Consider the following 14,455-nt stretch of genomic DNA (forward strand, 5'->3'; position numbering starts at 1 on the left):
ATTGTGAAACTCTTTGTGGTGAACGAAGCTAGCTGCTAATGCTAACATAAATGCTTGTGATTCACATTTTATTCACGTCAGTAATCATCAAGCTATTCTCTTGTTACAAAAGCACAAGCACTTCAACTGCTGTGATAGGATAGCATCCAGTAGCAGCTCAGCTCAGTGACATTGTTGGCGGCAATGTTCCCATCAAAACCAATGCGCATACAATGAAAATAGGTCGTAACTTCCTCATTTCGCTGACCTGTTTTGTGAAGCTGTGCCATGATTGGTCCTTATTTGAGCCTTGAGCAACTGTGATGTCATTTTCAGTGGACAGCAAGTGGCAAAGTCGCCCCTTAAGATGGACAAAAACGGGTGGATTTTACTGCTTAACTCATTTTTCCACAAATGCAATATTAATCAGAATGTCATGTTTCAACTAGTGGGTCTGCATAGAACATATTTTTGTCTTGACTTCCGCTTTAACGTCGTTGTAGCTACCTATATTTACCTATTTGTTATATCGTTGTAGCTACCTATACTTACCTATTTGTTATATCGATGGTAATGACACTAATGCTCGGTTGCCAGATCGCATTGCATGGTGGAATACATTATTATTGAAGTTATAAGGACATTAATATTGTCATATATATTTGTGTTAACAGTAGTTTGTTGAATATGTCTCTCATTTAAATGTTACATTTATGGTTGTTGTTGTTGTTTTTTTAACAAACCACGATTTACGTTGTGTGTGAAATAGTGATGTATAAAGTCACATCTCTCACATGAATTACAACACTCCCCAGAGCATTGCTTGCAAACGAACAAATCACATTTTTGATGGTGTATTTTATGTTGAAAATAAAACTCATTATCTGTGCAGAATGTTCTAAATGGTTAGAGTACATGAAAGGACACACTGTTGGCAAACATCGGCTAATTCTAATTATTTTTTACTGAAGTTAGAAGGGCTACAATTGGCCGATTTAATCGGCAAGTCATTTAAGTGATCTGCATGGCCCTAGTCTCAAGTCTGATCTGGCCAAGTAGAAAAGCCCTAACTGCTGAGTGTATAAATTAAGTGGTATTATTGACATGGAATGTTTTACATTGGATTCAGTAATACCATGCACTTCACTATGCGGTTGGATTATTGTTATTTGACGGTCTGTCATGGATTATGAAAGTAGGAAACATACTTAAGGAGTTGCAATTTATGTTACTTGTCAAATAATTTTGTTTTAAGTAAATTGAACCCAAATCAAATCCCTTTTGCAAACAATTTTATCCTAAAGCATCACACTGTAAAAATATTTTGATCCTTTGTATATGATGATAAAAGTGTCACACAGACAACTGTTGAAGGATCTGAGACTTGTCGCTTGGCAACCGCTGTAAAACACACACACAGACAACACCTTATATTTGAACAAGATACAGTAGGCACACTGTGCTTCCTCTTTACAACTTCAGTGTAAAATCAACAGCTAATATGCTTTATCCCAGGAAGGGAAGTTATAATAAGGATAATGGAGGCTCCTGTCTATGTGGGTTAGGATCCATGTGTGTTTGTGGGAGGCAGGAAGTGTGAGACTCAGTAGAGGAGGGCTGCGTTTTAATTATTTACAGCTGAGCAACTGAAACTCCTCACTCTCCCTCTTGTCAGTCTACCCTATAATCCAGAGTTGGGTTATAAACACAATTAAAGTTTCCATCTCTCTTGTTCTCATCCTGGGTGGCCAAGGTTTGCAAGTTTGTGTGTCTCCCTGCAAGTGTAGTTGCCTGTATATTTATGCTCATTTGCCTCTTTGCGGACAAAAGTCTCCAAGGGTGTGTAGCACTCAGAAAACCCTGTGACCCTCTATGACCCAAATTGTGGTTATTTCACCTCTCAGGACTTTATTCTTTCTCAACCAACGGGATCATATCAGTGGTTGATTTACAGCAAAATAAAATCCCCACAAACTTCTACCTTGGACGCTGCAGATACAATATAGACTTTTTCTTAATAACGACTAAATGCACTTTTTGTTTAGAAACTCATCCTCTCATTCTTTTTCTTTTTGGTATTTTTTGCAAATCTTAACTAAAATTGAACACAAATTGACATCTTGTTATCCATAAATGGATTAAAAAAATGAAACATTTAACACTTTTTTTTGTACTTTGCCATCATTATCAGCTATATAGTATAGCCATCATAAGGCTTGACGGTCAGGTTAAAATGATGGGGTGAGGTTGGAAAGTAAGAAGTAGAAAGGTAAGGGATAAAGGGGAAGTTGCTGACACTACTTTATAGTATATAGTCTCTTGCTACTTGTATATGATTGTGGGTGGTCTTAAACATCTCACTGTGAGAGAGTGAGGTGAGTCATCTGAGAGGGGGAAAAAAATCCAATCTCTGAAGTCCTTAAATCAACATGAGACTATTATTTATGTACACTTTAAGGTGAAAGCTTTTAGTCCCTGTAGGCCTTCCTTTAGTATCTCACATTTGCCGTCTGCTTTTAACATTCCCCTCTTACTATGTGATAAAATAAGCTGTCTTTGTTCACTTTCACTGAAGTTAATGATTTATAAAAGGTGTTGGCAGATTAAATTATCACCTTCTGAAAGGACCCATTGGCATGACATATGTGAACATCGCGAGTCTGCAGCAAAGCTCAACATAGTTTCTCTACAAAAATTTAAGTTCAACGGGTGAACTTGAATGAAACCTGGCATATATTGTTTGAGTATTGGAAATAGAATGACCATTCCTACTTTAAATGCTACAACAATACAAATGAAAAGTTGATATGTGATGAAAGGCTGTCTTTAAAGCCATAACTTCCTTAGACGCTTTCTCTGTGTGTGCAGGTTAAACATGCAGACCATAAATCACTTAACCGATGGTTTGACTTCTAAAGCTTTCTGCTCATGCATCTGTTTTGCCAATTCCCCTTAAGAACATCATGAGATGAAAAGTCCCCAAGATGAAAGAGCGGAACTTGAGCCAGTGTAATATGACAGCTAAATTGACAGCATTGGACCCACAGAGCTGACTGTTCGGACAGAGGATCTAATGAAAGATTTCTTTGAGAGGCCATGTCAGCAGGTGAAATATATATGCTCCTTCTTCATATCACACTCTGCACCCCTGTACACCCCTATCCTGCCGCCTTATCCTTTCTGGGTTGAAAATACCTGCACATGCTTTGATACTCATTGTATCTGTCAGTCTCTTTCTGTCTGCTAGCCACCCTACCTATCCACCTACTTTAGCATCTTACCTATTTATCTAAATACTTGCACAACATAATGCAAGTGATTGTTTGAAAGGCCTCCTCACAAATGCATAAATCACCACTTACTATCTAAAGGACATTACACCAGCCAAACCCAAATCGGCCTAAACTGTCCAACAAGCATTAAGCCTAGTTCACATGGCAGAATTTTAAATTTGTCGGCCGACTCCGAACTCTGAGACACACACGTGACTAGACAAAAAATCACGTGTATTACAGTTTAAACGTACCGTGTGTGGTGTGCAGCCACACTGCAAGATCAACACATTACACACAAACCACATTCATTCACAGATATTTTCACGTCAGACGGAAAATCTCGCGAAACCAATCGAGATTAAACGAGACTTTGGAGCGAACAAACATGGCGGAGGAAAAGGCAGAAGGGGTCTCAGGTCGTGTCTTGACGGTGGCGCTAGTTTGCGAATTATTTTTAGTGGAAAAAAGTGACACAAAAAGAAAAGATGTTGGTTGGGCTCTGTTGCGGCATGACTGTTTTCATTTTGGATTCCCACCGCACTTCTTCGCCGCCCCGCTACCTCGCTTTCTGATTGGCTGTACGCCACTGTCAACCAGCTGCGTGCTGGTTTGTCTTCAGGGCACAGCACACACGGTGCAAAGTCGGGCCCAAAAAATCCAACATGTTGAATAGACCCGATTTGAGGTCGGATGTCCTTCTGAGCGGCCGAGATCAGTCTGAGCACACCACCCACGGCAGGATTATCTGATAAAATTATATTTGGAGCCATTATGAGAGTCGGCCCCGACCTACGGTTGTGTGGAGGGGATATTCGGGGCTAAAATCGGGCCGATTATCCTGCCATCTGAACCAGGCTTTACTAACTGCACACTTTTAACAACCTAACCAGATGGACGCAGCTACCTACCCAACTAATTACCCAACCTACCTACCCACTTAACTACTAAAAACAATTATTATTAAGCAGCAGCGTGGGTGATGAGCGGTGCCTTCATCCAATCAGCAAAGAGTCTGATCTCGCTCGCATACTGACCTCTTCTGTCAGTTGACATTTTCAGTTGTGCATGCTTGAAGACTAAACCTATGTTTTTTTTCATTCGTACTTGTGTTTGTTCATTTGCAGTTGTGCTTTGTTGTTTGATTTTGTTTTTCATTTGCTGTTGTGTCTATCTTTTTGGTTTTATGTGTTTTTTTATTTTTTTTTATTTGCTGTTTTGTTTTATGGTTTTGTGTTTTTTGTGTTTATTTTTTTGTTGTTTTGTTTATTTTTTTGTGTTTGTGTTTTTTAATTTTCTGTTCTGTTTAGTTATATTTTGTTGTGTTTTGCACTGCAGGGCCACTGCAATTTTGGGTATGATCTGCTCCAATAACTTTTGTTCACCTACAAATTCTAATTGTCTGTCTTGCTACTAGCTACCTTAGAATTTCCTTTGTTGTAACATTAAAGGGTTGCTTACATTTGCATTTTTATTTCAGAATCCCTCCTCTGCTATTGGCGCCATATTTAGTGCAGCAGATTCTCCAGAGAACAGTGTTTGGCATGTGAAGGGGCGGGTTTTTGTGTCGGGGCGGATCAGTCTTTGCTACATGGAGTTTGCTGATTAGATTTCTAAATCTCACATTATTGGGGAAAATGCTGTTTTCATCTTTCACTAATAATGTAAATTTGCACTGATACACCTGGACAAAGAGAAGGAAAAATCACACACTTACATACGTCAATGACATGTAAAATCTCAGGTGCTAACATCAATCAGGAATTGAACAGCATTAATGACCATCTTCAAAAACAAAATAATGGGCTACATGTGCTATTTTTCAATTAGATTTGGCAAAATAGACACCAGATTTCAGACTGCAGCTCAAGACAAAAATTGTATATTTTATCACATTGCGTCCCCCTTCACCCTGCGCCACGCCCCATCAGCCTCCCCTGAGCTAGTGGGAGACAATATGTTGTTCTAATATGCTAATTCTTCATTAAGGATTCTGTGAAAATGAGTGTGTGAGATCATCTCATCATTAAAAGTTAGCATTTGCAATGTAGTATGCTAATCAGGCCAGATGGAACCATTCCTGTTTGTGTGAAAAATTCCCTTTCCGTCATTGCCTCCTCACTTGGAAGGATCATCTTTGGTGCGTCTTTAAATATGTTTTGAATATTAAAAAAGGTATATTTCTGCTCATACTCTATATTGGATTAAAAAGTGCCTGTTTGATTGGATTGTATCGGACTTCAAGTTTTACACACATTTATGTTTCACACTACAAACAAGGTTGTTATTAATGTGTTAAATAAGTGTGGGTCGTTTTGATTAAACCCCTTCCTCAAATTTCAAATAAGCTTTTCAGATAAGTTCTGGATGATTCCTTAGTACAGTTGTTTATACAAAGAATGTAAAAGATAATAAAGAGATCAATTAAAAATAAAACATGATAAACACTGAAGGATAAAAGAGAGACAAGGTAATCTACATATAAGTACAATTTAAAAACAATGCTGATTACAAAGAGTGTATTTTATTTGAGTAGGAATAGTTTAGTTATGGTAAAAAGAAAAATAGGATAATATGCAATTTGAATGTTGAAGTATCATAGGTTGCACAGGTATTGCACAGTGTTCATGTTCATGTGAGCAGGAATACAAGAAGAAAAATATTCCATACATCGGGTGGACAGTTGTGATGCCATTTGTTTAGGAATCTGATGGGGTGTGGGTAGAAGCTTTTTTTTTGTTTGTTTTGTCATCTTGTTGTTCTGGCTGTGACACTCCTGTCGCGTTTGCCAGATGGGAGAAGTGCATGGGAGAAGTTTGTAAAGGTATTTATGGGGATTTCTCATGTTCTTTGTGTCTATATAATTACATCAAGGTATTAATGAGCTTGGGTGATATCTTACAAGATTTTGTGACAGATATTTGATACATATCGGCTTTATGCTTCAAGCGGGAAAAAAATCCACCATGAAAGTCTGAATCAAGCATTTCAGTGTATTGTCAGGCCAAAGAATGAATGCCAGGGAACCTTTTTGGAAAGGAATTGTTAAAACAATTCTTGTAAACCTAATTGATCACAATAATTATTTTTCTTTGTGAATGCTGGCAGTCCTACAAAACTTTGTACTTCATTTTAATCACTGTTCATGAGTATGTTGTTGTTCCCTATATTCATAATCCCGCATATATTTTAAGACCTTCAACTCAACAGAAAGCTTTGTTTTTGACCTCAGTCGAGCTCTTCTTTTGAGAGGTCCAACAGCCCCTTCAGACCCTTTTGTGGCATATTTTTTTAATTATACTTTCAATCATGCTGTCCCAATCCCCAGGAATATTTGAGGTCATCACAAAGCAGTTTAAAGAAAGTGCACAGCAGCAAAAAGTTGTTTTGGAGGTTGTAACGGTCCCTCGTGTGAGATACAATGCCAAAACAGAAAATAGGTGACTATTTCCATTTTTTTTTTTTACTGGAAAACCTTATGCATCCAAAATCCCTGTAGAGTTATGTTTTTCCAAGACAACACAATGCTCTATGTTTGCATTCATTTAAATTCATAACCCTACCACTTCCATAATGAAGTGCAAAGAAAACACATTTTAATGCATTTTGCTCCATGAATTCAGTTTTCAAGTATAGTAACCTTGTGAACTTAGAACTTAAGTTTTAAGTAATTCTAATGATCCATAGACAGTTGTCACTTCATATTTTCAATCGTGCATATTTGTAGAATAAATCTGGAGGGATTTATTTTCAGGCGACACATGAACCACTGTGGGAGGTTACAGAACATATCAGGGAGACTACTAACCCTCTTTTTCTGATATGCTTTTTTAGTTTCAATTTTTTCTTCCAATGGCAAAGTTACAAATCACACATACAACATGTTTTGATTTTAAGACAATATCATTTTGTTTTAGAGACAAAAATGTGTTTGACACGCCATCGCTATGGATATTCTAATAATGGCTATCATGTTATTCAATGGCCAACTCTGAAATAACAGGGCACTACAGAAGGGAATGAATTGTGATAAAAAAAAAAAGTCACAATTTAATTACACCTCTGTATTAAATATAATCTGTTTTTTGGTACATAAGGAAAAAGTCATCTGCTGGATTTGATCAGGCACTACACTAAACAATCTTCTCATCATCCAGCCATAATTTGTGAGTCGAACATGTTTAACAAGCTGAAATTTAAGTCAGCCAAAATTAAACAATCAGCTATGGTGTTTAAAGAAACCTTTAATCTATAAAGGCACACACTCACTCACTCAGCTATTATCTTGTCAACATGAGGTCACTGTTCCATCCAACCAAATGATGTCATTTCCTTCAAAAACAACCCCAGCTTCCTCTCCAGAGCCCTTATCGGTTGAGCTTATCCTGTCGAGTGCCCTTGAAGGGCTTATTTTGCTGTTCTCTCATCTCCCACACATACCCAAACACAGTATTGGCTTTTAATCACTTTCTGCAGCTGCATTGGGCTGTTATTTACTTTTCAATAGTCTTTGTTTCAGTTCTATAAGCTACGCCAAAGAATATGAATCGATGCCGCTTCAGTGAAGACCAGACCGAATTGTGCAGCTGTGATTAATCACTGTATATATGCGGATTCTCCTCCAGCCACCCTTACTGACTCACTGCTCGGTCCAACTAAATGAAAGCAGCTGACATTGCAGCGGCTTGTTGGAGCAATGTTTGGTTTGCACAGCAGTGTGCAGTAAATGTGCAACCACAGCCAACACTGATGTCAAACAGTCTCAGAGAATATTGAATTCTGCCTTTGACCATTTAAAGGCCCTGCTAAGCATCCAGGAGATTTATTCAAGTGGAACTTGTATTTCTTTTAATAAGTCCAGTTAAAGAAAAACAATTGAGAACACTTAGAAAAGGTTTAATGTAGCGAAGCACAGCTGTAGCCAGCGTGCAACAACATGGGTTGGGTTGTTGCATTCGGCCAATTCAATCACAGCCTAGATGAGCTTTAAAGCTGCCGGTTGCTGAAAATGAGTGGAACATTTTTCACTGCCATCGCCCCCTCCTCGCTTTGGTTCTCAGGGAAGGTTGATATGGGCTCTGGGTTTGAAACAGCTACACACCCATGTGTGTTTTTACAATTCTCTACCACATGTGTTATCAGCTGAGCCATGAATGTGGGAAAGCCCCTCAGGCAGAATTACATCATGGCCTGTGTACGGTTGGATATAGTTTAACACATTGGGGTGGAACTCAGGAAAATGTAGAAAATTAGAGAGAGAGAGTGCTAAAAACAAGGGAAAACAGTTAAAATAACAAACATATGCCAATGAACTGATAATGGTTATTTTCACTTCTTTGTGCTTTTACCACTTTAAGGGAATGATTGTATTTCTTTTTAAACATTCCAATACTTCCTCTTTTCTTGGTCGTCCCCAAGCGGCAGGAGAGCACCAACACATCTGGACTTCAGTACTTAGGCATTTTAGATTGTTGATTTATTGTGAAAGAGTGAATTTTGAAGGATGTCTTGTTGATATGTTTTGTCTTGTTTTATGTTACCTGCCAAGGGACTTACGAATGTAAATTAGCTATTGCTAACTTTGGCACAATTGCACAGTGGCAGTGTTCATGAATGTGCATTGTCCCTTTCAAATAAGTAATAAGAAAAAAAAGAGTCATTCTCAGTACTAAGACGGGTTATGCTGATATAATATGTTATTGGCAGTGTTTTAACGAGGACATGGAGGAATGGAGCTGAGACGTTGGAGCTACTAGAGCAGGGGTCACTAACATCTTTAAAATGTAGAGCTGCAAGTTTGATATAAATAATAAAATAAATTAACAAATTGGCTAAAATTACCTTATTATTAGCTCATTCACTGCCAGACATTTTCAGACCCTTACCCTTTTACCCTAAAGTTTGAAAAAAGTTTGAAAAAATATATAAATAAATTCCTGGGACTAAATGGCTGGACTGTGAAAAGACAAGTAAATTTGTCAATGGCAGTGAATGAGTTAAACATTAATGATATTCATTTATGTGACGATCCTGACGATGTTCATGAATCCTCACAAAATTAGGAAACAGAAAAACGTACTGTAAATGCAAGACTTCATTTTTATAAATCTTTGCCAGACTTTACATTTTCAAATGTTCACTTTTACAACATTCCTACAAAATAATGTCCCATCACTGTTGAGCTATTTTTAGAACAAGTGGTCTACTCATGTGGTCCTAGTCGGCTACCCATTGAATCATTTTAATGATCCTTGGACTAGAACATGGTACAGGGTACCACAATCAAAAAGTCCAGATCAGCCTTGGTCCAGAACACCATTATAATAAAGAAACAATAAAATTAGGTAGTTTTCAACAATATGTATAGTATAGTAGTATAGTTTCGGTGTGGGGTTTCTCTCTGTACTCAGGTTTCCTCCCAGTGGCACTGGAACTCCGCCATACAATCACAGTATCAAACACAGCCAATGCCTTTCTTAATTTTTAATGAGAGTCCACAGTCGTTGATCGCTGCTCCCAAACTGGAAGTACATCATCATTGTTTGAGATGCCAGAGATAAATGAATCAATTTGAATAATCAATAGGTCTACCATCCTGCTAATCTAAAACAGATATGCGTGTTTTGAAGTACTATTATTCTGATATTTCATATTCGTCAGTTAATTTTTGTCGCTTTTCAGGTGACTCATCCGGACGGCAGGATGGCGCCCCAGCACCCTCCATTGTTTGCCCTCCACTATTTCCCGCCACAAACCAAAAACACGCTTCTCAGGTTAAAGCAAGACTCCAAACTCTCCATAGGTGTCAAAGTGAGTAAATGCCTTTTTGTCTCAATGATCCTATTGGGTGATGACCAATCCACAGTGTACCCTCCCCCCGAAGTTACCTGGGATAGCACTTATCAATGACCCAAATGAGGACAAGCAGTATAAAAAATTTCAACTTTTGATATGGTTTGCATTTAAAAATGATTTAGAACTCAGCAACATCCCAAATTGAACGGAAATGGGAAAATAAAGTCAATATAATCTAATCTTCATTTTTTTGTTTTCATGTTTTAAAGTTCAACATTATTTGTTTTCCCTAAACTTTCTCACTTGGACTTCTCAAATCACCCCTTGCCTGTTTCTCATACATCTACTTGCACTATATATTCTCGCTCTGGATGAGCAGTCTGATTGGTTTGTTGTTTTACAAGGCAAGGCAAGTTTATTTGTATAGAACACTTCATGTACAAGACAATTCAAAGTGCATTACAGAAAGACAAACAAAATATTATCAAGACATTGGAAACATCATAATAAAATCATCAAAAATAGTTACACTAAAATGTTTAAAACCAAGCATCAGTCTGGATCAATTAAAAGATACTGCACAAAAGGGGATTACAACAAGAAAATTAAGGAATGACTCACGAGAATGCTGCAGTAAACAATAACATAATAACATAGTAACAGTTCATAAATGCTGCTTGATTTTGTTTGGTTTTGGGAACACACAATAGACCTGTCCCAGATGACCTGGTTACTGATACGTATTTTGGTCCAAGACCATTTAGAGATTTATAGACCAGCAGCAAGATTTTAACATCTATTCTTTGACTCACAGGAAACCAATGTAGTGATTTGAGGGCAGTTGTGATGTGGTCGCAGAGTTTGTAAGGTTGTAAAAAAGATATTTGACAACTTTAAGATACCATTTATAAAATGTGTCTGAACAGTGAGGGTTCCCCTATGCAAGTTACCGGTAGATGCACATGCAGTATATTCTGCAGTTTGGATCTATGGCATGTTGCATCATATAATTTCACGGTCATGCTGACACTCTCACCAGTATTGATGGGCTCCTCCATAATGTACATTAAAAAAAAAAAAAAAAAAAAAAAGATTCTAAGATTCAGATCGATTTTCTTCCATGCAAAATCATTTTACACTCTGGCACAGTCAGCTGTTTAGTTGTTGAAACAGCTTGAACAGCTTAAGATCCCTTCCAATGAAAGTCAAGGGTTTAACCTTGTGAGTATTTCATGTTGTATAACATATTCAGGGCTAAATAAGCAGATGTTGGAGTCAAGTAGTCATGCTAATAAAATCTCAAAATAGTTTCATATGTCAACATTTATCAAAAGAAAACCACCACATACTGTGAAAGCGTTCCACAATATGCTGACCCTCAATACCTTTTTTCAGTAGGGGTCACTGAGTGCAGAGGGGACATATTTAATGAACCTACACACATATATTATTGTTGGTGTATACTTCATGCACTCAGCAAGCAAGTTATTGTGGACATGATAAATCTTATGAGCTAATACAGGAACTGTTTTTCGCGGCAAAGGATAAGGTCATGACCTTCTCCTCTTCAACATCTTGAAGGAGTAAACAAAGCTATATGGAGGACTACATCATGGTTGCCATCACAACAAGACTGACTGGCGTCATCAACACACCTTAATTGATAAATTGAAAGGATGACACCATTCTGTTCCGTGCTTACAACTGCAATTTAGTGAAGCAACAGTTTTCTTTAAAACAAAGTCACACGTGTCCATCGTTGCAGAATCTGTCAGCTCTGTTTGTGTGAATTTCTCACAGAAGAGGGCCAGAAGGAATGCTGACATCATTCTCATGTTGCAGAACAATGACTAGAATCTCTAATCCTGACAAGGAATAGACATATGTCTTCACAAGTGGAATAAATAACAGCAGTGGAAATATTTTGCTCTTTCGCAGGAGCAGTCAGCTGGCTGGCTTTCACGAAATAAACTTTGAGAGGGGATTAAAGTGATTCTGCACAGCAGTGAACCAGAGACATGGTTCATGAAATAGGTCTGTAAATGTGCAGACCTTCCTTATGCAACGCTGTTCCACATTTCTGTGCAATGTTCCATGTGAATCAACACTACAACATAAAGTCGCTTAATAAGCCTCTAGAGTTTGATTTCAAACTGCCCTCAGGCTCACAGACAACATTCCCAGACATGGGCAGCACAGTTGAAAATTAATGATCAAGATTTGAGAGAAAAAAAAATCATAACACTCGAGATTAAAAGACCAAACACAACAAACTGTTAGAGTTAAGCCCTATCAAACCTCCTCTAAATAGTTTTCACTTTCAAGGGCAAATTAAAGAAACTAGGAAGCCGGCTGAGCTGCCACCTTTTCTCAAAGGAATCCTCGAAACTGCATTGAATTATAAGCAAAGAGCAGCATTAGTTAGTGGCTCTGCTCATGCAAAGTGACTAACATACTGCAGATGTCTTTTGGAGTTCCACGCATGGGTTACCACCCTAAAAGTAAGGGCATGGTGGGAAATGATGACCACAGTGCTGGAAAAACATGTTTGTATGCAGTCAGCAGTTTCCAGGAAAAGCTTGTGTCTGCGTGTATGGAAGGTAGAAGATGGGCCGATGAAAAAAAACTCTTTCACTCACTCAGTGTTGAGATAAATATGATGAAGGCATTCTGCCCCAACCATATTCCATTTTGTGCGTCACTAAATTTTGACTTCATGGATGTGTATGAAGAGATTTTATACATAGTTTTACCACATTTGCATTTATATATATATATATATATATATATATATATATATATATATATATATATATATATATATATATATATATATATATATATATATACATATATATAATGTATTAATCCATATAATTAACTGTCACTTTTTTTATATGCCAGCACAAAATATGGCGGCAGTATTATTTAGATGATACAGTACATTCATGTAGTAATGGTATACAGCTACAGTGAATTCGTTTTTAATGCTATCCTTATTGAGCGCCCACAGTGGTGTTTCTGACAGATTGTGTTTGTTCAAAAGAGGTCATTTTCTTTTTGATCACTTCATAATTTGTGCAATACAGTATTTCAGTTCTCAACATGGGCATCAGAATGACACCTTACATTTCGTTGCTGTCCTTTGAAAAACACTTATCTAAATTTTTTTCATTTTTCTTATTTTTACATGAATAGTGTTTCCGCGTTACAGACATCGCATTAATGTGAAGATTAAAAAAGTTCCCAGGACATCGCCGATTTGACAATTTGATGTATTTGAGTGAATGTCGTTCCAAAACAGTTTCATTTGAGTTTATTTTTGGAACCTGATTGTTTTTTTGAGAGACTTTTATGGTACATACACTTATGGTAATATAATGAAGTGTTTTACTGCTATAAAAAAAAGTTATAAACATTGCATAGTAAGTTCATAAATATCTTGTTTAGCGTGATAACTTTCACATTGAAACAAGGTAAGTTATCACGTTAATATGTGAAAAATTTGACTTCCACATTGTGCTTCTTTGATGGTGTTTTGGAATGGTTGACATTCCTCGCATCATTTCCTTTGTGCACTCAATCACAATTTTGACTTACACTTCTCTAGTTATCAAATTTGTGACACAAGTCCAATTTGAATATATGTATGTTATGTATCTCATTCAACTTCCCTTTACTCCATACTCTAATATGCTCCTGAGCAAAACAATAACAAAACATGGAGCAATTTCTTCCAGTTCAGGTCACTGATGGCATCTTCTTTTGAGATCTTAAATCTTTTTAAACACTTGGCCTCATTTTTTCTTACAGTATTATAGAGGAGCAGTATATTTGCATAGCTTGAAACTTCGATGTATAAGACAAAAAGGACACCGCCAATCGGAAATGATTGCTTCACTTTTTTTTTTTTAAATACAAACTTTATGAAAACAACCACAGGAATCGTGAAGAAAGGTGCTTGACATCAACGTTTTCTTTGCTTTGTTTTGTTGAATGCCTAAGTCAAATTTTGGCACATTTTGAAGTGTTAAATATCATGTTTTAATGTGAAAATTTGTCACATTTTAACTTGTAACCTATCACGCTAGTGTGACAGCAATACACATCCGTACATAACCAATTTGATGATATTGTTAAATGAGTACTGCTCAGTGTTGAAAAAAGACTCTTGTTTTGAATCTTAAACTGAAGTATTGGGGTGTCTAGGAGTAGCCATTTTATCCTGCTCCTACGCCTCGATGTAATTCTTCAATTATAGAAAGAAAGGAAAGATGCTGCAAACAGCACTCTATTCTAGCTCTGGCTCAGGTGGTGAAGGGAGACGTCTAGACATGGAAAATGTTTTTATGATTCCAGGTGCAGACCAGCACCATTTAGGCAATCCCCTGTCATTGGTATGTTTTACA

The 14,455-nt window shown here is 37.2% G+C and overlaps 1 long non-coding RNA gene across 2 annotated transcripts in view; it reads left to right on the forward strand.

Moving 5' to 3' along the window:
• The window catches only part of LOC147143910 (uncharacterized), an 85,780-nt gene that overhangs the window by 44,518 nt on the left and 26,807 nt on the right, over nt 1–14,455 (forward strand). For both annotated transcript variants that reach the window (XR_015087934.1, XR_015087935.1), the window contains exon 3: nt 9,933–10,061. This is a non-coding gene — a long non-coding RNA (uncharacterized LOC147143910). The remainder of the gene's footprint in view (nt 1–9,932; nt 10,062–14,455) is intronic.

The sequence above is a fragment of the Filicampus tigris genome, chromosome 8 (genome assembly GCF_054856515.1).
Source record: "Filicampus tigris isolate MCC_2025a chromosome 8, RoL_Ftig_1.0, whole genome shotgun sequence".
Taxonomy (NCBI): Eukaryota; Metazoa; Chordata; class Actinopteri; order Syngnathiformes; family Syngnathidae; genus Filicampus; species Filicampus tigris.